The following is a 24,650-nucleotide window of genomic DNA, read 5'->3' as shown; positions in this document are numbered from 1 at the left end:
TCTGCTATAAAACACACACAGCTAAATGCTACTTTGAGGGAATCTGAAGGAGAATCAGTGATTTCACAGGATGAGTTTTCCCCTGGAAACCTGCTCGTTTTCTAACATCTCAATACATCTGTGCAACCCTTTTAAAAATCCAGCCATCCAACAGATCCAGCCGGGGCAATGCTATCACAAACACTAAATAAAACCCCAATAACATTAGAGCAGTGCCTTTCACAGGCAGCAAGCCGTGATTAAGATAAGAAAGGTGAAGAAACCCCAGAGATTCGAGGAAGGAGCAGCTCCAGGGGTGTTTGCTGGAGTGGATCCAGCAGCATCACAGCCCAGCTATCTCCCATGTCATCGCCCCATCAGATTGCTGCAGCACATCACAGCCTGTCACACACTCCCAGCACAGCCTCCAGCAGCACATCTGTCATCCTGGGAGCTCTTCACTCATCTCTGCTCCATCTTAGGCCTGTGCATGATGCTCACATGTGCCACAGCAACTCCTCGAAGCAACAGATCTTCCTTCCCACTGAGGCAGCACAAATGGGTTTGTTACCTTGGCTGGAGCTCAGTGTGAACAGCAGAGAGCCTGGCTGTGTGTAGAACACAGAGCCAGAGCCAGCTGGGGCTCAGGGGCTCTCTCCTCTTACTGACCACCTCTGCATGTTCCCAGCTCTGATAAAGAAACACATTAAAAAGGTTTCCCAGCCTCAGGCCAAATCAGAGCTCTGGTTTAGGCCTATTACACACTATTTACATTTGGAGAGAGAATTTCCAGGCAAGCACCCACAGCCAGGTGTTTAAGGGTATTCAGACTCTGATTTCCACTGATTTCACTACAAGTTAAATCATATTTAACTTAAATCACAAGTACTCCAGAGTTCAGTAGGTGTTTGGACAATGCTCCCAGGCACAGGGTGGGATTCTTGAGGTGTCTCTGCAGTGCCAGGAGTTGGACTTGGATGATCCTTGTGAGTCCCTTCCAGCTCAGGAGATTCCCTGATTCTGTACTTGGAAAGACAAGTGATCTGTGAGGGCCTGAGCCAAATGACTTGCCTGAGGTCACAGGAGACAAGTGGAAAGAGGCAGAACCTCAATTTGGTCCACAGCAAACTTAACTGATGACAATCTTTCCTCCTGGCACATCAGAGACCTTCGGGGCACAAAAGGAGATGTTTCAGACACCATCTGTGTCCCACTGCCAGGGGATCCTGGCTGCACCTGACCCCACAGCTCTGGATGCCTTTCCCACCCTGGTTTGGGTTGGAAGGGACCTTAGAGCCCATCCAGTGCCACCCCCTGCCATGAGCAGGGACACCTTCCAGTGTCCCAGGCTGCTGCAAGCCCCATCCAGCCTGGCATTAAACACTAAAACATATTTAATATGAGCTGTGCCCATCCTGCCCAGCCTGTTTTGGTCCTTGCCTGGCTGGGCCATTTTCCTGTATCAAGTCACAGAATCCCAGGCCGGGCCAGGCTGGAGGGGACCCCAGAGGGTCCCTGGTGCCACCTCCCTGCTCAGGCAGGGCCATCCCAGAGCACAGGGCACAGGATTGTGCCCAGAGGGCTCTGCAATATCCCCGCTGAGGGAGACTCCAGCCCCTCCCTGGGCAGCCTGTTCAGGGCTGGGCCCTGCCCAGGGCAGCAGTTCTGCCTCCTGTGCAGGGCAATTGCTGGGCTCAGGCCCTGCCCGGTGCTCTGGTGCCGCTGCCGGGCCCCGGAGCAGAGCCTGGGCCCTGCCCTGAGCCCTCCCTGCAGCCAGGGACAGCCAGGGCTGAGGGCCCCTCTCAGCTGGGGCTGCTCTCGAGGCTGAGCAGCCCCGGCTCCCTCAGCCTGTCCTGGGCACGGAGATGCCCTAATTAATGAATTTAACACTGCAGATGTGCTTAAATGGGTCTGGGTCTTAAACCACTTCTGTGGACCAATGAAACGAACAGTGGGACACATCTGTACAGGCAAGAAAGGAAACCCAGTGCCTGGCTGAAAGATAGGCCCATGGATTGGTACCTGCTTCATGCTGTACCTGGAACAGGTACCCCCTCCTTTCCTTTCAGTGAGGGCTGACAGTTTTTCATGGGAGAACACAATCCAGCGCTGCTTCATGCTCACACCACATGCACCTGCACGCAGAACATTGCCTGGCACTGGGGGAAACTTCCTGTGCTCAGCATCCTCACAAATCAAGGGGCAGGATCTGAGTGCTGGCAGGGAAATACCTGCAGCTCTGTGATCCATGGTGTCAGACTGGAAATAGCTCATCCACTCCATTCATGTTCTGAAGAGATGGATGCTGGAGGGGTTTAACTGCGCCCTTGATATTGCAGCCTGTAATGGGTTTTTGAAGTGACTGTAAGTCTGAGGGAAGGCACAGCACTGACACTCTTGGAAATCTGAATCACAGTCCCAGGAGCCCTTGTCAGGGCTGAAATCTGCACTTTGAAGAAGACAGCTGGATAAGTAAGGAATGGGGGAGCAAAGCCATGGACTGAAGGGCTGGGATGTGCTCACCCTGAATGACAAAATGCTCACTTGTGTGGAAGGGCTTCACTGCAGCTGCACTTTCTCCTGCTCTGGTCAAAGAGAAAAGGAGGGGAAATGGAAAAGGTGGGAAAAATGGAAAAGGAGGAGGAAAGGGAGACAGGGTGAAAAAGGGAGAGGAGAGGACATAAAACCCAGGAGCAATGGTAAGTCCTTTAAGGTTTGCAGTCTAAAAGGAGGCCAAGATTTCACGTGGGCTTCAGGGCCAAGGCCACACCGGGCTCCTTCATGACCCAAGGTGTCACTACTGGTCCTCTGTCCCTGCTTTTCTTCTCTAACTTTAGTCAAACTGCCTTTGCCCACACCCTGGACTCCAGCCCTGCCAGACCTGGTGGGTGAATCCCACAAGTCCCCCAGACTTCTGTGTTGACACCAAAGTCAGTGTCCAGAGATGCTGTGCAGGACCAGCACCAGAAGCACTGGTCCAGCAGCTGCTTTTGGCTGCTTATTTGTGTTTGATTTCAAAACCATGGGTATTCCCATGGCATTCAACACAGCATCTTCCCCTGGACTTCAACTGCAAACAAGGAATCAAAGTCCCTAAAAGGCCACAAGTCTGTTCAAGAGGACACAGATACTTTGTACAAAAGGCATGAAACACTCAAACCCATCCCTTAGAGCAGGATTAACACCAAACAAAGAACCGAGCAAAAACCTCAAACGGTAACAGGGTCAAACAAAACACCAAGAGCTGCTTTAAGGGGAAGGGCAGCAAATGAAAAAATGTGGCCTTTAACAAGGTACCAAGGGTAAGACAGAAGGACAAAATAAAGGCACCAGCATCACTGACTGCTGCTGGAAAATTGCCTTTTTGCTTCAGTGCTTCCTACAAACCATAGTATCTGTCCCAGGGCCGCAGATGTAATTTGGTACAAAAGCAGACATGAATATGCTTAAATAATTCAGGGCGAAAATCTAAAGAATATGGGCTGCCTTGGGTACTTCCTGACATTCATCTTCAAGACACGAAAGAGACCAAACAACTCATGAGTGGTGTAGTTGGCCTTATCAAATCCGTGTCTCCCCTCGCACAGATTAACGTCCCAGCAGATGCAGCCCGCCGTGTGTTATCCGCGCTCCTGCCGGAGCCGTGCCACGGCAGGGCTGTCAGCACCCCACCTGCCAGCTGAATATATGAACCTGCCCGGGGGGGAAGCCTGACACACCAGCTTCTGCCTCGGAGCAACTCTATTAGAGATCCTTCTGAGGTAGCAAAGAGTAATAGGAAAGAAATCTCTGATACTATTTTTATTACTAATTGTAATTACTATAACCTTTAGACAGGATGGAGAGAAGGGCAGAGAAGAACTGTCTGAAGTTCAACAAAGGCAAATGCAGGTCCTGCACCTGGGGAGGAACAGCCCCAGGCACTGGCACAGGCTGGGGGGGACCTGCTGGAGCAGCTCTGAGGAGAAGGACCTGGGAGCTCATGGTGTACTATGACCTGTCCCTGAGCCAGCAGAGTGTCCCGGGGGTCAAGAGGCCAATGATACCCTGGGGGCATCAGGAAGAGCATTCCCAGCAGGTCAGGGAGGGATCCTGCCCCTCTGCCCAGCCCCAGGGGCACCTCTGGAGCTGTGTCCAGCTCTGGCTCCTCAGCACAGCAGTGACAGGGAGATCCTGGAGCGGGGCTGGTGCCGGCTGTGAGGATGAGGAGGGCCTGGAGCATCTCCGTGCCCAGGACAGGCTGAGGGAGCCGGGGCTGCTCAGCCTCGAGAGGAGCCCCAGCTGAGAGGGGCCCTCAGCCCTGGCTGTCCCTGGCTGCAGGGAGGGCTCAGGGCAGGGCCCGGGCTCTGCTCCGGGGCCCGGCAGCGGCACCAGAGCACCGGGCAGGGCCTGAGCCCAGCAATTGCCCTGCACAGGAGGCAGAACTGCTGCCCTAGAAAGAGCAGGAATAAAGAATTTGGCAGAAAATGAAGGTGCAGATAATGTTAGAGTAAGGGGAGAGTGGCAGAAAATAGTGAGAAATTTGAGAGGAACTGGTTAGAAAAGTACAGCAAGTGTATGTAAGAAGAGATGAGGAAAAGGCAAAAGCAATGGCAAAGGTGATGGCAGTTGTAAGAATTGTGGACGTTGTGGTTAATAGGTTTGGGTGTTTAGTTCCCTTTTCTGCTTGGTGTTTTGTGCGGAGCTGTAAGGCTCCTGTTTGGAGGAGACCCGTGCCCCTGTGCCTTTTGTGTTTTGTTGTGAAAAGCCAAAATTGGCAGGTTTCAGTCCTGAGGCCAATCCGGAGCTCCTATCTTGTGGGGAACCCTCCCCTGCCACCAGTCTGTGGTTTATTGTGGAGAACTAGAATTGGCAGATTCTAATCCTGCAGCCTTGTGGGGATGGTGTTGTCCCTGTGCAGCCCCAGGCATTTGTCATGCAGCCTCATCTGCGGGGGCTGTAGAAAAACCTATGGGGAAAATGTTTTGCTGTCCTTCCTTGGTTAATTTGTTAGTCACCGCTCTACTCCTGGGGTGGACTTGGAAAAAAAAAAAAAAATTGAGATAAGGAACAATTGGTTACTAAAAGATGATTGATTACTAAAAATGTGATTGGTTATTAAAAAAAAAAAAAAAAAAAGCAACTCAAATGCCTGATTCACAGACTGCAACTCTTGCAAAACTTTTAAAAGCAGTCTCACTCCCTCCACTGAAGAATCAGTTGGAAGAAACCTCACTGAAAACCTGTGGGAGACAACAAAAGTGGTGCAACAAGCACTTCATAGAATAAAAACTAAAACTCCACTTGAATAAGTTAATGCAATTAAACTCTTGTTTCACTCAGACATATTTTTCTTTTTTTTTGGGGGGGGGAAGTTTGTTTCTTTTTTCTTTTCTAGGAATGTCAAATGCCCCGACATCAAAGATAAAGAAAGCAGTTTGAGAGCAAGGAAACTGCAAGCAGCAAAATCACACCTAAATGTGATAACCATTGCTTCACTGTCACTTTGTGTTAGCCCCAAAAAGTTTTACTTCTTTTTTAATCAGTCTAGTGGGCCAGATTTTCACTTTTCTTTTCTAGGAATCTACCAACACATGAGATGGAGCTGTGTGAAAACCAATGAAATTTAAAGTGTCACCATAATTGCCTGCATTGTCAGTTGGTTAATGTTTGTAATTTGTTTGTGTTTTCATTGCAAGTGACTTGGTGAAAGATCAAATAGTAGTGAAAGCATTCTACATATTCTTGAGTTTAATTTTTGTCTAACTTGTTTTGTCTTTTTACTGAAAAATGGTGTGGCTAAGGTCTTATGGATGTATAATTTGTTTCAACCAATATTATCCTGAGAGTTGGTATAAGAATTTACACATATTTGAAATCCTACAAATATGTTCTAACCTTCCCAGTTCTGCCTCAGAAGGCTTCAAAATTATTATAATCTGGCTAAATTTTTTGAATTTTCTAATTAGTGAATTAAAGAATCTTGACAAAACACAAGCAAATGCTACATGAGAAATGATTGAATCCCCCTTCCTAAACCAAGAGGGATATAGAAAAGACTTCTACCAGCTCTCAAACTAAAGTGCTGTTCAATCTCATGCCATATGTCTTAAGAAGGTGTTTTAACTTTTCCTCACCCCTCCTATTTATAGCACATTCTGCAATCTCAGTTGTAGGTGCAGAATGGGATGAAGGCAATTTATTCACTAAAAATTAAAAAAATCCCAAAAAACCAAAAAACTAAGTTTGAAAGAGAATTCATTTCATTTTTAATCCCACCAAAAATAAAGCCACAGTTTGTAGTTTGTGTCAAGATTAGATGACAAGAGTGCTATAATCTGTCTCCTGGAAAACAGAGCATAGCCCTGATATAAAGATATGTTTGCATGAGAACATTTTGTATGGAAATGTTTTGTGTGTAAGTTTTGTATCATAAAAACTAATCCTTCATAATGTATAGAATTATACAGCAGAGTAAGAATATTATTATAACAAAAACTGTATAAAGAAGCTACAACCAAAGAAGCCTCCCTGAAGATACCTGACTAGGACTTTAAAGTGTAAGTTAAACCACTAAGATTAGATAAAGGGAAAACCCATTCTTTGATCAACTCAGGCCTAGGAAAAAAAACCAAACCAAACCAAAAAAAAACAACCGACCAAACAAAGAAGACTGAAAAAAGAAAAATACCCATAGAGAGTAAAATAACAAATCAAGTGATCCCATTAGTAGGAGATATTGAAATTCCAGGGAGATCAAAATGGGCTCCCCCAGTGATTATTGAACTACTGGAAGGGGCACAACCAGTGTCAGTTAAACAATATCCACTAAGGCATGAAGCACGAGTAGGAATAGAACCAATAATTACTAAATTTATTAATCAGAAGTTGTTGAGAGAGTGTAGATCTTCCTGCAATACCCCAATTCTACCAGTGCAAAAGCCAAATGGATCAATTAGTTCAAGACCTGAGAGCGATAAATACAGTATCAAAACCACTACATCCCATAGTAACCAATCCTTGCACTTTACTCACAAAATTACAAAGTGACTGGGTGTGGTTTTCAGTTTTAGATTTAAAGGATGCTTTCTTTTGTCTGCCATTAGCTGAAAGCAGTCAGGAATTTTTGCCTTTGAATGGGAAAACCCCAGAACAGGGAGAAAAAGTCAGCTCACATGGACTGTATTGCCACAAGGATTCAAAAATAGCCCCATGATATTTAGAGGTCAATTATCCCAAGAACTGGAAGCCTGGACACTGCCACTTAGAGAAGGTACACTCCTGCAGTACGGTGATGACCTACTGATAGCAACAAGGACCTGTGAAGACTGCAAGAACTGGACTGTAAGTTTTTAAAATTTTCTGGGACTAAGTGGATATAGAGTCTCTCCTGAAAAGGCTCAGCTAGTCCTCCAGAATGTTACATATCTGGGGTATGAACTGGCAGGAGGGGAGAGAGCCTTGGGAGACAACAGGAAGGAGGCAATTTGAAAAATGCCCTGGCCAACTACAACCAAAGAACTGAGAACTTTTCTGGGAATGACAGGATGGTGTAGATTATGGATCTACAGCTATGGACTCATTGTGAAACCTTTATACCAACTCCTAAAGGAGACTGGGGGAACTCACCTATGCTGGACACCAGAGACTAATAATGCATTTGTAACTCTGAAACGTGAGTTGATGCAAGCTCCAGCACTGGGCATACCAGATGTCACTAAACCTTTTCTGTTGTTCTCACATGAGAGACAAGGACTGGTGCTGGAACTTTTGGCACAGAAGCTGGGACCGTACAAAAGGCCAGGGGCTTATTTCTCCAAGCAGCTGGATGTGGTCAGCCAAGGATGGCCCACCTGCCTGCGTGCAGTGGCAGCTGTGATCCTGAACATAGAGGAAGCCCTCAAATTCACACTGGGACAGCAGATTTTGTCTCTCACACAGTGTCAGCAGTGCTCACACAGAAAGGAAATCACTGGTTAAGCCCATCTCGCTTTCTCAAACACCAAGCTGTCCTAGCAGAATCGGAGGATGTGAGTATCCAAGTAACCAACGTTTTAAACCCAGCAGCCTACCTCCAGGGCAAGGCTGCTGAGGAGCCTGTACAGCAGGACTGCATTGAAAACCTCGAGGCAGTTTACTGCGGCTGCCCGGACCTAAAGGACTCTCTGCTAGAAAATGCAGACAACTGGTTCACTGATGGGAGCAGTTATGTCAAGGATGGTAAGCGGCTCGCTGGGTATGCAGTTACAACCACAGACGCTGTCATTGAGGCAAAACCGTTACCTGTGGGGGACATCAGCTCAAAAGGCCGAGATAATAGCCCTAACTCAAGTCTTGGCGTTGGCCGAAGGAAAACCTATCAACATTTGGACTGATTCAAGGTATGCTTTTGGGGTGGTACACGCTCACGGGGCTATCTGGAAAGAAAGGGGTCTATTAACCTCACAGAAGAAATCAAGCACGCTACTGAAATCGTACAGTTACTGGAAGCAGTGGTAAAACCTTCCAAAGTGGCTATAATGCATTGTAAGGGACACTCCCAGGGTGACACTGTCCCTGAACTGGGAAATGCTATGGCAGACAAAACAGCAAAGGCAGTGGCCAGTGGGGTTCAGATCCAAGCCCTAGCTCTAATTCCTTCTAGCATCCTTATAAGTAAAAAAAAAACCCCACCATACGACACTGATGATTTAAATTGGATACAAGAAGACAAGGGACAAATGAGCACAGATGGGTGGGCTAGGCTAAAGGGTCTCATAATCATACCCAGAAAACTATTAAAATTATTTATCCAAAGCAAACATTGCATCAGATCACCTTAGATGACACTTCTTGAAGGCTTAAAGAGGTATGGGACAAACTTACAGCATGGTTACCCAACTTATCCTGGCTTAAACAATTGTTTGGAATAGCTATTTGTGTTATTGCATTGTTACTTAGTGTTTGTATTAGTAGTTACTGTTGTATGATATTATGTACCTGGAATCGCAATGCCTATGCTCAATGGCACAAGCATAAACTTAGAAATAAGATAGAGAAGGGTTCTTACTTTAAAGACATGTGAGATTTGTAAAGAATTACAAATAACCAAAGAAAAGGGGGGGATTGAAGAAGGGGCAGTCAATAACTAACTCATGTAAGCACAAGTTAACTATTGGGAGACAGCAAATGTTAGTTCAGACAGAAGATGTTAATTACAAAGCCTAAGAAGCCGAATTCGCCCTAATCTTGTCAAGATAGAGGGGACAAGGATCATCTCCGAGACCGCTGAATCATTCCTCAAAGGACTACGCATGCCCAGGGAGAAAGGTGAAAAGTTCACTGGGAGGATGACTACTGGTCTTCATCAGAAAGACCCCCGAGGAAGAAGAGGAGCCTTCCTCAGCGCGACCACCAGGACACACAGCGCATGCGTGACCCGCATGCTAATGATATTAATGATTTCTGAAAAATAATTTGTATAACCTGTCCCAAGGAATGTGATGAATATTCATAATTTAGCCCATAATACTGTGTTGTAGAGAGCACCAGGTGTGTGTGTTTGGAGGAGCGATCCCCACACACCCGGCGCGCCGAATAAAGCAAATACCCACTTCTCTGACTCTGTCTCTCAAGTGTCTCCTGGCCCGGTTGTGGTGCGATTCAGCAGCTCTACTGATGAAGTTCATTTAAGCAAATGCAACTGAGCCTAACTTCTGTAAAAAACTCTCACTGATTTCTGGTAAAATCTGGCCTTCAGTCCACAGGGATTCTTTGGAAAAGGTAGCCTTCGATTCCTCTTGATGTCATCTAATGCTGTGCCCTTGAAAATCTCTTCCTTACGTTGTCCAAACCACCACTTCCAAATCCTGCTTTCTGTGTGTCTGAAAGACTGACCCTGTTCTTCCTCCAGCATGAGCTGTGATATTCCTTACCAGCTGCACTTGCAAGATCTCTGTGGTTTTTTAAATCGGAATATTAGTGAAGATTAAAAGGTGTGTTATGAAAAACAACCAACATGGAGATGCGAGACAGGATAAGGAAAGTGATTTTTCCCTTGCAGTGACTTTAATATAAACATTTTGTTTATGTTAATGTAATTATGTTAATGTAAACAGCAGAACATCAGCATCAACAAGAGCACAACAAATCAGGAGGGGTGACACACCCCCTGTGGGGCAGGAGGAGCCCAAGTTCTCAAGCACAAATCGACTCCTCAGGCACAGGGGGTCCCTAATGACCCCTGGGTGTGCAGCACTGTCCATGTGTGGCCATAAACAATCCCTTGTCCGGCAGTCCTGAACATCAGGCAGCCCAGGCAGAATTTAAATTATGAGCCAAACAATTCAATCCAGCTCCAGCCCCGTCTGGAAGAGCACAAGCCAAGCTCTGTGCACACCTTCTGCTCCCCAAGCTTTAAAGGTGTAAATGCAGTACCCTGGAAGTGCCCAAGGCCAGGCTGGACAGGGCTTGGAGCAACCTGGGATAGTGGAAGGTGTCCCTGCCCATGGCAGGGGCTTGGAACAAGCTGAGCTTTTAGGCCCCTTCTGACACCGACCAGTCTGAGGTTGGATGACTCTGAAATGTGGGAGCTCACACCCCACCACAGCACTGTCCTTACGCAGGGTCACCCCTCCAGCAGCCACCCTGGCTGAAGGCAGGCTCCTCTGCAGGCAGAGATGGCCACCAGAGGAAAGCTGAGAGGGTTCCCAGGGGGCAGAGGAGCCAGAGCAAAGACACCCGTGGCTGGAGCACTGAAAAGAGCACTGGTGTGGCCAGCAGGAGCCAACATGGTAACGATCGTTCCCCTCGTCAGCTCCTGAGCTGGAGAAACCCTGCCCTCCTCCCCAGGGTGAAGTGTGAGGCCATCCCGCAGGGAAGGAGACAGGGAGCTGGGGGAGCTCCGGGGGAGGGCAGCATGCAGGCTGGTGTGAACAGAGGGAGCCTTTGGGCCCCACTGGGTCTGTCTGCACCCCAGCAGCCAGAGCGGAGTGGGAAGCTGCCAGGCCCTGCCTGCCCCTCCTCTCCCTCCCATCTCCCTCTGCTCCAGGAACGTGGGGGATCAGCACATTTCCCTCCTGAAAACAGAGACAAAACCAATTCCTAACTGCCCCAAATGTCCTGGGCATATAATATAGATTCAGCCAAGGTTCAGCGGGTGGCAGAGGGTGATATTAATCAGGATTGAGCCTCTCCCGTGGGATTGCTGCTCATGTCACCACCACACCTGCCTGGAACACCGTGCAGAACCACCCTCATTAACCATCCCCTTTGTGCAGCGCTGCATTCATTCATGAGCTGTTAAGTGGAAAGGAAATGCATTGATCTCCAGGATTTACAACTACAGCCCAAAACACAGCTGGGTTTATTAGGTGAATCAAGCCTACACATGCACAAAAAACGACCCTCTGTGAGCTACACTTATGAAAAACATCAATTTCCTTGGGAGGCCTGCGCAGTTTCAGAGCACACAACACTCCTGTGCATTAGTTAAAGAGCTGCAAGCCTCTAGCACCATCAGTTTGCTCCGATGGAGGTGTTCCTATCCAGTGTCACAAAGTGAGGATTATTGAACCACTCTGTAGAACTCAGCAGAGCCACGGCCCCTCCTCGGTTCAAACCCACTCAGAAAGGCTCTCAGTCCCAGCCACCTCTGCAGGTTCCCAGGCACGGTGGTTTCAACCACAACATTATTGCCTTTCTCCATGAACACTGCTGGATTACCACAGTCAAGTTCTGTGGTTGGGTTTTAAAGCAGACTATTAATTTTTCTATAAAACACACATCTAAAACCTTTAGACTGTGATGAAAAGTCTCAACCAAAGACCCAGCTTAACCATTTCTCATAAACATAAACCTGTAAGTGCTGGGTCCTGCACTTGGGTCACAACAACCCCATGGAACACTCCAGGCTGGGGCAGAGGGGCTGGAAAGTGCCCAGTGGGAAAGGCCCTGGGGATGCTGGTGACAGCGGCTGGACATCAGCCCAGGGGTGCCCAGGTGGCCAAAAAGGCCAGTGGCACCTGGGCTGTGCCAGGACCAGGGTAGGGATTGTGCCCCTGTGCTGGCACTGCTGAAGCACCTTGAGTGCTGTGTTCAATTTTGGGCTTCTCATGACGAAAAACCCTGAGGGGCTGGAGCGTGTCCAGGGCAGGGAACGGAGCTGGGAAGGGGCTGGAGCCCCAGGAGCAGCTGAGGGAGCTGGAAAGGGGCTCAGGCTGGAGCAAAAGAGGCTCAGGGGGGACCTTGTGGCTCTGCACAAGTCCCTGACAGGAGGGGGCAGCCAGGGGGGTCGGGCTCTGCTGCCAGGGAGCAGGGACAGGAGGAGAGGGAACGGCCTCAGGCTGGGCCAGGGCAGGCTCAGGGTGGGCAGCAGCAGGAATTTCCCCATGGAAAGGGTGCTCAGGCCTTGGCAGGGGCTGCCCAGGGAGGTTTGGAGTGCCCATTCCTGGAGGTGCCCAAGGAAGGGCTGGAGGTGGCACTGAGTGCTCTGAGCTGGGGACAAGGTGGGGATTGGGCACAGGTTGGACTGGATGGGCTGGGAGGGCTTTTCCAACCTCAATGATTCCATGATTCCATGAACAACCCTGTCGCAGAGTGCCCTGAGGACAACCACAGCAGTCCTGAAGATGCTCTTCCTAGAGCCAGTTGCTGCTGTGCTGGTGAAAGCTCTGCAGAGACAACTGATGAAGGTTTAAAGTGGGTTTCACTCAAGAGGAGCAGAATAGGCATTCAAGCACAGAAAAAGCAGCTGGAGGAGAAGCAAGTGTTTAACATGCAAAGGCAGAGAAATTGTCACAGAGCCACAGAATCACAGAATGGGTTGGAAGGGACCTTAAAGATCATCTTGTTCCACACCTGCCATGGGCAGGGACACCTTCCACTGAAATGTCAAGGCTGCAATGGCAGCACAAAAATCTGAAGAGCAGCATGTGCCCCACAGAGAGCAAACCACCCTCCAGATGAACTTGCACGGACAGACACACTCCCAGTGTTTCTAAGATGTAAGAGCCACTCTTGCAGCTCTGAAGCAGTCCCTGGTTCAAGGTCAGATGCCAGGAGGATCCAGGTTAATCAGTTTTCAGAGCCTGCAAACGAACGTTTGATACAGCAGTTTTCTCATCAGAAAGGTCCTACTGACCTGTGATCCAAAAAGGGACAGAACTCCCCACAAGGGCTCCAGGTACCCCTGCTGCCCCTGTCTCACGCGAGCAGCCACGTTCTGCAGTCACTGACAGAGCTCTTCCAGCTGACCAAACGTGCTGAAATCACAGCAAAGCGAAAGGGCCACATCAGTGCTCTGAAAAAATCGCCTTTCCTCCATCTCTCCCCACTCCCTACCTTAGATTTATTTGCTCCTGGCAGAAACGTAGTGAGGGTGACACTTGAGCTGATGGCAGAGAACGACATCAATTTTCCCTACACCTGACAAATGCACCAAGAAACCAGGGTCAGAACCAGCGGTCAGGGTGTCTGCAGGACTGCAGGAGGTCAGCCATGCTCATCTTATCCATATCTAAAGTTCTGACGGAGAAAAGTGCTGTTTAGAGGGTTTCTGATACAGACCTGAGGCACTCTAAGGGTTAATGTCACCTGTCTGTCACACAGGAAGTCTGAAGAGGGGAAAGGGCTCATCTCAAATGCCACGGGGGAAAAAGAACCCATGGAGAGCAGCAAGGAGAGGCACAGTTAGTGCTGAACTGATAACTCATCCAGCCTGGCTAAACAGTGATGCATTTTGTGAGTTCCAGGCACTCTCCCAGGAACACTGATGCAGCTTTTTGGTATGAGTCCAAGGGACTTATCTCTCAGTCATTCTGCCTCCTTGCTAAAGGTAGGAAGAAAAATGTCCTTTATTATCAATACCAAATTGTTCTCCAGCTGAATTACCTGTGAGGAGGTGAGGTTATTTTAGAAAATACACGGAGTTCTGTATTTTTAGCTCCATGAACCTACCCTGTAAGAAGCTGAAGATTGTTGCTGATGTTTTTCAGTGTAAGGAGTTCCTGCCTTTTGGCTGCTCCATCCACCCAAGGCTCTCCTGTGGGGATAAGGGAGGAGGGCGGGGGGCCCGAGGAAGGACAGAGTGTCAGTGAGCAGATTTAACCTCAGCCTTGGGCTTTATCCACACGTGGCAATAAAAAGCAGGAAGCTGCACAACTTCCCAGGTCTCCTCTGAGCACTGATTCCATGTGAGACCTGCCAGCTTCAGTGTGTGCAGCTCAGCTGGCTGGGGCAGGAGCAAGGTGGGATGTCTGCAGGAGAAAGCTTGATAAAAGGGCTTGATAAGGGGCTCTGATGGAACAAGAAGTTCCTCCCAGGCTGAGGAGCATCCCTTCTTGGCTACAAACTTCCAGGGAAACAGCCTCCTCACGTGCACACAGTGTGCTCTCCACACTGGGCACGGATATCTCTCCCTGTAATGATCATTCAAGACTTGTGAGTGCACCAGGAAAAACATTAAACCAAACTTGGTGGAAGGTGCTTTACCACAGGAGTCGTGTTGGACACTTCAGGGGTTTTTTTTGGCTGCCTCTGAGCTGAAGGTTTTAGAGCCCTGGCTGTGCCTGCACACACAGAGCAGAGATTTCTCATTTCATACATCATTTACTCCTGCAGTGATTCCACAAAGTCACAACACATCCCTAATACTCGGAAGAGGAGAAATCCATTCTTCTCATGATAATGGCTCCAGCTGGAGATCCTGAGCAGAGATTTCTCAGCACAGCAATGCCTCTCGCTACAGGATAATCACAGGTCCTTAATAGAGAAATACAAGGCGAACCCAGGAAAACACCAGCTCCTGGCAGCCAGAGGATCACGGTCACAGCAGGAGCTTTCCCTCAGCTCTGAACAAGTTATTCAGTGCACAGCTCCAGCCCCAAGTGGAGCCTAATTCTCACTGGAATCTGTCAGTGTTCCAGAGAAGAAAAGCTGCCTGGGGGGGTCAGTAGACGGTAACACGAAGCATCCAGACCCCTTTCCATAACTCGGGGTACCAGCAGCAGTTAAATCAATCAAAAGAGTTATGACACATTTGCAAGCTCAGTTTTGGTTTAAGTGTCTTCCAGTCAGGATTGAGCTGGTTTTAACTTGAGCTCTGCCATCCCATTGCTCCTGTCCTGCTCCCTGCCAGCCCGGCAGACAGAGTGAAGCTCTGCAGGATGGGCACCCCTGGCCCATTGCTGAAGTTTCAGCCACGTTGTGCTACAGCACAGCTCCAACAGGCACTGTACTAAAGGGGAGAAATATCAAAAAATACAAATAAAAATAAAAGAACAGAAAGTGAGAGCAACAGAACTAGGAAGGAAAAGGAGGATGACATGAAGAGCGAAGAATGGAGATGTAAAGGGGAGCACTGCAGCTCAAGGCTGCAGGGTGTGACCAGGAGAGCTGCCAGGCTGGGCGAGCCCTGTGCTGGGAATCCACCGGTGCTGGAGCTCCTGGGGAACAGCAGAGACAAGGAGCAAGCTGAGCTCCATGCCTCACCCACCCCAACAATGACTGCAGCAACCCCCAGGGCCTTAGCAAGGTGTAAAACCTCACCAGGTAAAGCCCCCAGGGGAAACTCAACACAAAAATGGGTTCAGGACAGCCATCATGGAAAAAACCCAGAGGTTACAGGGAATTTTACACCCCAGAAGGCAGCACTGCCAAAGAAATGAGCTGCTTCCTCTGCTGCAAGTCTCACCAGAGATGCCCTGGTGAGAGTTGACAGGAAGGTAGCAAAGCAAAATACTTCAAGGCAGTGGTAAATGAAGTTCACTGACTTGTAATAGAAATTCGTGCCCATCTTCTGAAAAAAAGTCAGAATTTTCTTTGGAGGATGTGGGGGGAAAGAAAACAAACTTTAATCAGATGCCTAATGATCCATCCCAAATCCATTTGGAAAAGTCTGCCAAAGGAAGTACACTTTAAAGTGTTACCAAAGGGAAGGGACTGGCAGTAGGACAGGGCATGTTAAAGTGAAAAATTAAATTAAAAGCTCAAGGGGAAACGTATTATAAACCTATTACTGTGAGATTTTTCATGCCTCTGTTTGGTCTCCAAAACACTGATTTATTAGAGATCAGCAAAGATGGGAAAGGACATACAAAAGAATTCATTGAGTAATATATGAATCTTCTATAATTTATACAAAATCTCTCTGCGTGGTGTCCTGAGGGCCTGGGATCCTTCTGTGCTGCTTTGGCAAACAAACAAGACCCCAATTAACTCTACCAGACACAGAGCACAACACAGCTCCTGCACACCCCCTGGATAAACACAGACACGGAGCAGCAATCAGCCTCTGGGGGCTCTTCTGACCTCTGAAATGAGGAGGAAATGTTTGATGCCCAGCAACAGGGGAATTATCCCAAGGTTGTGAGGGGCCCTTGGGAATATCTGACTTCCTGCCCTGGACCGGCTTCCATGAGCCAAGCAATTGGTCTGGGAATCTTCCTGGGGGCTGTGTAGGGCAGCACCTGCCCTGCCTGGGGGTTCCATCTATGTGACCTGAACCCAGACATTCCCCATCCAATGCTCCAGGCTGGGCAGAGTGGCTGGAAATGGGTCTGGTGGGAGGTGCTGGTCAACAGCAGCTGAACATCAGCCCAGGGGTGCCCAGGTGGCCAAAAAGGCCAATGGCACCTGGGCTGTGCCAGGAATAGTGTGGGAGCAGGACCAGGGCAGTGCCTGTCCCCTGTGCTGGCACTGGTGACACCTTGAATCCTGTGTCCAGTCCTGGGCCCCTCAGGACAACACAGACCCTGAGGGGCTGGAGCGTGTCCAGGGCAGGGAACGGAGCTGGGAAGGGGCTGGAGCCCCAGGAGCGGCTGAGGGAGCTGGAAAGGGGCTCAGGCTGGAGCAAAGGAGGCTCAGGGGGGACCTTGTGGCTCTGCACAAGTCCCTGACAGGAGGGGGCAGCCGGGGGGGTCGGGCTCTGCTGCCAGGGAACAGGGCCAGGAGGAGAGGGAACGGCCTCAGGCTGGGCCAGGGGAGGCTCAGGGTGGACACTGGAAAAAATTTTTTCACTGAAGGAATTGTAAAGCATTGGAAGGGGCTGCCCTAGAAAATGCCAGTCTCCTTCCCTGGAAGTGTTCAAAACAACACATGGGTGTGGCACTTGAGGACCATGGTGGTGCTCTGGGTTGAGGGCTGGACGTGACGAACTTAAGGCTTTTTTCCAACCTGAACAACTCCATGATTCCAAAGCATTTGAGGGCAAAATCTCCCACATGCAAAACATGCTCTACAAAAGAGCATCCCTTAGTTAAGCTCCTCAAAACAACTCCCTGTAGCTTCTAACACACAACCCCTTTGCACACGTTTGCTGTTTCCAGCTGGATCCAAACTGAGCCTGGGATCCACCTTTATGTCAGCCCTGTATCATTCCTGGGATTCCACGGAAGGGCAGCCACGGGGGCTCAGGCAGCACCAGCTGATCGAACACAAGGAGCTCACACTGCGTGAACCCCTCTGCCGCATCCCCCTGCACAGGCTTGGCATTGGCACCTCCAGGCTCTGCCACTCCAAAGGGCTCCCAACAAACTCTCGTTACAAATTCACAGCTGCAGCTGACCCCCATTAGGAAGTGGTTTATTAAATTAAAACCTCAGTCCCAGAAAGAGATGTTTGCTTAACAGATGTAAACGATTTGGAGACCTCGTGCTGCAGGGCATGAAATAAAATCAAAGTGTGGCAAAGCCCAGGGAATTAAGCCATAAAGGGGAAGCAGTGGGAGGGATGCAGGGACCTCTTGCCAAAGCGAAGCTGCTTATCACAGGCTTGGTACAGAAAGCTCCCAGAAATGCCACATGTAAACAACAAAAACCTCAGCAATTACCAAGGCATGCTTGGACAACAGGTACTAATGACATTTGAAAATGTAAAAAGCCTGATTTTACAGCTCCTAAGTGAAGATTTGCTTTCTGACAGCTTTCCCCATTTGCTTCTGTACAGAACTGGGTACATCATTTACCATTATAGATTACTGGGCTTTTTAACAAGAAGATTGCATTTTTTTAAACAAGGAGGTTCCAAGATGTTCAGGTGAAACCTACCCCTGCTGACTCCCTCTATCACTGCTGCACACCAGGCTACAGGGCTTGCAAAACCCCAAACTGAACAAAATGGCAACAAATGGCAACAAAACCAGCCAAAAACCCCAAACTGGACAAAAAATCAGACTCCAACCTAAAGAACCAACATGCTCCTTATCACCTCACCTCCAAACCCAGAGAGGATTTTGGACACTGCTGCATCCCACATCTTTCACTTCACTTCCTCTTGGAGGTCTGCATGTTCCAGCTCTCAGTTTTTACACTTCAAGAAGGCTCAGCTGCCTCTGCCCCTTTACCTCCACAGGAGGCACTCAGCTGGTGTCAGTCCCTGCTGCTGGCTCTGGGATCTCTTGGGAACACCAGTCCCAGTGTCTCCTTGGAAGGTCACATGAGCAAGGACCCATCCAGCTGCACAAAGTGCAGTCCAGATTGTTTGAAGGGCAGAAACACCCACCAGGATTTCTTCTCAAAATCCAAACCTGCTTCTCCTCTTGCCCCTAAGAGAGATGTTCTCTCCAATCCCAGTTTCTTCCAGAGTGAAGCCTTTAAAACTGCCCTCCCTTCTTCCAGAGGCCCAGGTGGGTACAGTTGCAGCCTGCACAGCTCAGAGACATCCCAGTGGCTCTGACCCTTTTGAAGTGGCTGCATCCAACCTTTTTCCTTACCAGGATAAGGCATCTAAGTCATTTTGTGTCTCTTTATCCATTCCATGGCTTTGGAAGGTTGTGAACTCTCGTCATTATGTACCCAAGGCAAGGCTGAGTGCTCTGGCAGGCAGCAGGGGCTGCAGGCAGCAGTGGTCCAGCCCCAGGGAATTGCAGGAGCTTTACAGGAGCGTCACCGGAGCAAGAGAGAGGGAATCAAAAGGCTCAGTGGTGCAGAAGCTCCATATGCAACAGCACAAATTGTCAGTCCACACGTATTAGGAAAAACATCTAGTTAATTAATCTCCTCAAGAAAAGATGATTTCCAGGGGTTTCCAGGGCCTGGCACTCTCGGAGCTCCACTCCCACAACAGACAGGCGCGGAACACGCTCGGTTTGCACACAAGGGCCCATCTGTTCCATCTCCCACAACTGCATCCAAGAGCTCCACTGGCTGGATCTGCACTGCCACCCCCACGGGAATGGCTTTATCCTATGGCACAGACAAGCATGTCTCACAAAGGACACTGTCATCATCCTGCTCAACTGTTTGTGCTCTTTCCCTCCCTGGAGCTGAGCCCTGCCAGCTTCCCGACTCTGAGGACAGGAACTGGGCATTCAGCAGCAGCTTCATTTGTCCAGTGCCATCCACACGGACCAACTGATAACGGCAATTTAGCTTTCAAAGCCCCAGGCTGAATCCTTGGATTTTATAATCTCACCACAGAGCAGAACAACTGAGCTGAGTGATGGTGAGAAGCAGAGGACCTGCTGACCCACAGCAAGGGTTGAGCTGGGGGGGTTCTCCATCCAGATGTGTGCCAAGCCCCAGGAGAGACCTCGCCAGTGCCTCAGAGTCCAGCTGTGCCATGGAAGCAGCTCCCAGTGTCCCACAGTACCCTGGGTACCTCTGATCCCAGATCACTGTGCTGGCACTGCTGGCTGAGGGCCACAAACACTTGGAAAAGGGCTCCCAGCCACCCAAAGCCATTATCCACAGCAAACTGCCTTCAGCTCCAGGCAAGAGGCTACAATCCTAAATCTAAGGATTTAATCTAAGGATTACCACCTGTTTGAAGACAGCTCTACAACAACAAAGGATAAACCAGTTTTCACTTCTGATTCTCTTTTTGGGTATTCCCCAGTTCGTACCAATCCCCAAGTGCTGTTTTCAGGACAGCCTTTCCCAGAGTTAATCCTGACATGGGCCAGAGTCCCCTCCTCCCTCTCTCTTCCCAAGGGGCTTTCTGGTGAATTGAAAACATCCTGTTTTGGGAAGCGGCAAACGCTGGGTATTTGGGCAATATCCTGCCTTTCCCAACCTCTCCTTTCCCTCACTGCCAGTGAACCTGAGCAGCTTTTGGACCCTTCTCTGGGCAGGGCAGACACTGCCAGTGTAACAATATTTTGCCTGCAGATGTTTTCGCCCAGTGTAAGCTCATTGCATCCCACCAGGATACTCCTGAATACACAGAGCCACAGAGCTTCCCTGCAGGAATTACTGCTTCCCACTCCATCTCCCTGCTGGCTCTGACAGCCCTGGCAGGTTGACACCAGGCTGACGAGCAGACAGAAGCTGCACCCTGGGAGCAGCAGGGGTTTTATCTCTGCATCCTGGCACATCCATCCTGCTGCTGGGGCTGGCTTGTGCAGAGGCTCTGCTGCCCTGAGAGGGGCTCAGGGTGACACCCTGGCCCTGAGCCTCACCTCACAGCAGGGACTGGGGCCAGCACTGAGGGCAGAGAGACCTCAGGGCTGAACCCCACCCTGAGACTCCAGTCATGGACATCAAACACTCCCCTGCACCTTACACCCCTCTAACAGACCACCCAGGGCTACGCCTGAACGACTTCATTGGTATTTCTTAATTCTTTAGTTCTCTAAGTGCTCTGCAAAAATTAGATTTTTAATAGAACCTACTTGTTTTACTGTTCAATCAAATGACAAAACGTCTAAGGAAGGCATTGTCTTGTTTGGTCTCCAACAGTTGAGCAGATTAAAGTGGGGTTTTAAAAATATTATATCAAAATAAATCTTTCTGAAAGGAATCATTAAATTCCCCCATAGACAGCACTTGTTTTAATGCCTCAGAACGAGGCTGTAAGAGGTTTTCCATTTCTGTTTGGGTTGTTTACACTCCCCAGCGTCAGGACACGCAAATCTGAAGTGCATCCTATCGACACACACATTAAACATAACTGCTCCCAAAGATAAATCACAGCTTTGCTGGAGTCTGCCATCAGCAACAGAGGCCAGTGTGGGATTGGGAAAGCTGCAAGGATCACTGAGCAGGAGGAAGAGCTGAGGATGGAGACGGGGACGGGGGCAGATCTGCCAAATTCTACCCAGAGAGAGCTCCCAAACTTCCACAAGGTGCACGTTCAGAGAAAAGGGGGGAGATCCCTCTGCAGCCCCACTGACCACAGGTAAAACACATCCTTGGGGGTGCAGGGTCACCCCAGCTCCTAAGATCTCCATAAATCCTGATGGTGACAACATTAATGGCCTCGAGTTCCACAAGTGGCCCAAGGCCGTGTCATTCTGGGCCTGGGTTTCAGAGTTTACTTTGATTTTCTGAGACACTGAGGCTCGACAGACCCTGCCACGCAGCTCAAGGATTTGGAACATCTTCCGGCCCTTCCTTCTGGACAGGAGACATGGTGGGACAAGGAGGACTGAGAAGCACTGGAGCCATTCAGGTTCACTTCTGTGAGACACTGTCCTGTCCATCTGAGCCCTGGAGCCCTTTAAGAGCAGGAATGAACAGAAATTCCTACGTCACTAGCAGGAGTTATGGATACAGGAATGTTTTTGAATTTCCAGCAATTAACTGGTGCCATTTTGCCAACATCTGGCCCAAGTATCCCCCCCCTTTCCCACCCAGACTGCTGGGTGCAGCCCTGGGCAGCTCCAGGTAAAACCAAACAGAGAGAGAGAGAAAAAAAAAATGTAGCAACACAAAGCAAGAGGATAGCAAAGATTTAAAAAATGCTTTTTTAGATGAGGAATGAAATAAACTGGGACTCTCCACCCCGGGAGAAAGGCAGATGAGCTCAGAGGACAGGAGAACTCTGCAAAGCTGAATGGAATAAAAGCAAAAAAAGCAAGATACAGCTCCTCATTGCACCTGGGGAGGTGTTCACACATTTTCTCAGAATCCCAGAATAGCTGGGGTTGGAAGGGACCTCTGGAAATCACCCAGTCCAAACCCCTGCCAAGGCAGGGTCACCCAGAGCAGGTGACACAGGGACACATCCAGGTGGGCTCGGGATGTCTCCAGGGAGGGAGACTCCATGACCTCCCTGGGCAGCTGTTCCAGGGCTCTGCCACCCTCCATGGAAAGTTCTTCATCCTGTTGAGGTTTCCTCTCTGCATTGAGTCAATAAACTTATTTTTTATAAATGTTACTTCAAGCAGGCCACAGATTTCCTCTAGACTTCGCAGATTTGCTGTTCTCAGTGAAGGATGGAAGCCTAAAAGAGCTGAGTTTTGACTCAGAGAAACAGAAATGTTATTAAAAAGCAACAGGGGACAGTAATTGCACAGAACAAAGTTGTTACAGGAGCACTGATGCCCCGAGGTGGCTGTGAACACGCTTTTTTCACCTACTCGTCGGTGCTTAATTTTTAACTTAGTTCCCAGATCCTGCCAAATTCCTGACGGGCTTTGTTAACTCAGCAGATGGCTCCAGTGAAACCCAGCTACCCACAGGGCAGGCGCTTCCAGGCAGAGACAACCAGACACGCTGCTCTTACTAAATATTTGTCCCTCTGCAGGGTAGGCAAAGAAAACTTCTTAGTGCCTTGTCTGCCTCAATGAACAAATCTTCATCTCTTCATAAACACGATCAGCTCAGACCAGACTGTCCCAGCCAGCAGCTCCAACCAACAGCCTGGACATTCAGGACATCACACTGGACATGCAGGAGTGTCCAGCAGTTCTGGGCCTGTGAAAGCTCACATCATCCCAGCTTCATGCAATGCCTGAGCTGCACCAACTCTGGACATAGAAATTATTTTGCAGGTGATGCAAGTGGAGCTGAGTCACAAACCCAGGAAGCAGAGCTGGCAGGGCACAGCCAGCCCTCAGCCACTGAGAGAAGTGGTCACAAACCCACGGGGGCAGGAACATCAGCTCTTAGGGTACAAATGATGCATTTCCATGGCTGGTGTGACCATGGTCACTCTGGTCCAGATGCACATCTGTGTCCCTGCCCATGGGACACTGGGCATTGGAAGGGGCTGCCCAGAGAGGTGGTGGAGTCACCACCCCTGAAGTGTTTAATGAAGCGTGGATGTGGCACTCAGTGCCATGGTCTGGGTGACAAGGTGGTGTCAGGTCATAGGTTGGACTCAATGATCTCCAAGGTCTTTTCCAATCTGGCCAGTTCTGTGATTCTGTGACCCCAGGGGTGAGGGGCTTTAAGTCCCTTTGGCCCCAAAGCCCCCTGTGATGACTCTGGGACAAACTGACTTCACCCCAAGGACAAGGACCAGGGACAGCACTCTGTTCTGCAGAGGCAGGTCCCCCACTGGGGTGGCACCCAGCCAGACACAGGTTATTACTAAGAGAGCCCATTTTAAAGAGAACAGGCCACAAACCCCACACCCACCCAGGCAGTGTTCACTGATGGCACACACGTGACTCCATGCATCACCTGGCTGCCAAACCAGGAGTGTGCAAAATCAGGAGCAAACACATCTCACCAGCCACCTGCTGCTCCAAGCCATCCCCTGCGGCATCCCCGGATCCCCAGAGCCCCTTGGCAATTCCCCACAGGGATGTTCCCGTGCTCTGAATGTGACCCCCAAGACCCCAAAGCGAGGCACCCCCTCCTCCTCATTTAAGTGAGGCAACCACGCAGGTTTCCCACAACGTGAAGCCAAGATGAGCGTTCCCCAAAGCCCTGTGTGAATGGTGCCACTCCCCAGTGCCCAACGCCAGGCTGGGCACACACAGGAGATCCTTGTAGGACACGGCATTTGCTCAGCTCCACGTTCCCCACCGCTGGCAGCTGAGTGTCAGGAGAGGGCTCAGCCAGGGGAGCTGACGCAGACTCTTGGAGATTATATAAATAAATAAAGAGCCCACTCCCAGCCCCGCTCGCTCTCCCTCTCCCTTTAAGTAGGTCACTCTGCCTGCTATGGAAATCAGCTCATCTTCAAAGCAGGTTTGTTCGTCTTCTTATCTCCTCAATGTAAGGAAAGTGCAGAGCATTGTCAGAGCAAAGGGTGATTTCAGACTAATTTGATTCACTTCTGTCACGGGTATAAATATGAAAGTGTCCACACTTGTCAGAAAAACCAACTTGAGACACAGACATGAAGGACAGCTGGAAGGTGGCTGCCCTACAGGTGGTTCTGCTTGTGGCCTGCAGCTATGTGTCCCTGACAGGTAACACAATGCAAACGGAATACAAAGGCTCCTCGTGACCTAGCAAGGGGAAGAAAGAAGAAAGAAAAATCTCTTGAATTAGACTGAAAAAGCTCAGGGGACTCACATGAGAGAAGCCCAGCTTACATCAGTTTCAGCCTGAAAATTAGGCCCTACCTTTTTATTTCGTTAGCCTAGCAAAGAGCATTCCAATTCGTCCTGGCAATTAATGAAGCTCAGGAGCAAAGCCTGATCCTAACCCTGCTGAAATCCCTGGAAAGAGCAGAGCTTACACCTGCAATGATGAAACCAGAGTTGCTTGGGTTTTCCGAACCTCCCACATGAAGGGATGCAGGCAGGGCCCGCCCACTCCTCAGAAAAATTTACAGGTTGGGCTGCAGGGTTTTAAACCCTGCCAGTGGTTCCACGGAATCCTGGAATGGTTTGGGCTGGAAAGGGACCTTAAAGCTCACCCAGTGCCACCCGTGCCATGGGCAGGGACACCTCCCACTGTCCCAGGCTGCTCCCAGCCCCAGTGTCCAGCCTGGCCTTGGGCACTGCCAGGGATCCAGGGGCAGCCCCAGCTGCTCTGGGCACCCTGTGCCAGGGCCTGCCCACCCTCCCAGGGAACAATTCCTTCCCAATATCCCAT

The 24,650-nt window shown here is 49.6% G+C and overlaps 1 protein-coding gene and 1 long non-coding RNA gene across 2 annotated transcripts in view; one reads left to right on the top strand and one right to left on the bottom strand.

The window, feature by feature from the left end:
* GALNT17 (polypeptide N-acetylgalactosaminyltransferase 17) overlaps positions 1 to 24,650 on the bottom strand; it is a 210,254-nt gene that overhangs the window by 169,561 nt on the left and 16,043 nt on the right. The gene's annotated exons all lie outside the window — the stretch shown is intronic.
* On the top strand, positions 3,983 to 8,261 carry LOC116453845. Its single transcript, XR_004243946.1, has 3 exons — positions 3,983 to 3,995; positions 4,509 to 4,514; positions 7,882 to 8,261. It is a non-coding gene; the product is annotated as an uncharacterized LOC116453845 (long non-coding RNA).

The sequence above is a fragment of the Corvus moneduloides genome, chromosome 20 (assembly GCF_009650955.1).
Source record: "Corvus moneduloides isolate bCorMon1 chromosome 20, bCorMon1.pri, whole genome shotgun sequence".
Taxonomy (NCBI): domain Eukaryota; kingdom Metazoa; phylum Chordata; class Aves; order Passeriformes; family Corvidae; genus Corvus; species Corvus moneduloides.
The sequence above is the reverse complement of the archived record's forward strand: the minus strand, read 5'-3'. Positions and strand labels throughout refer to the sequence as shown.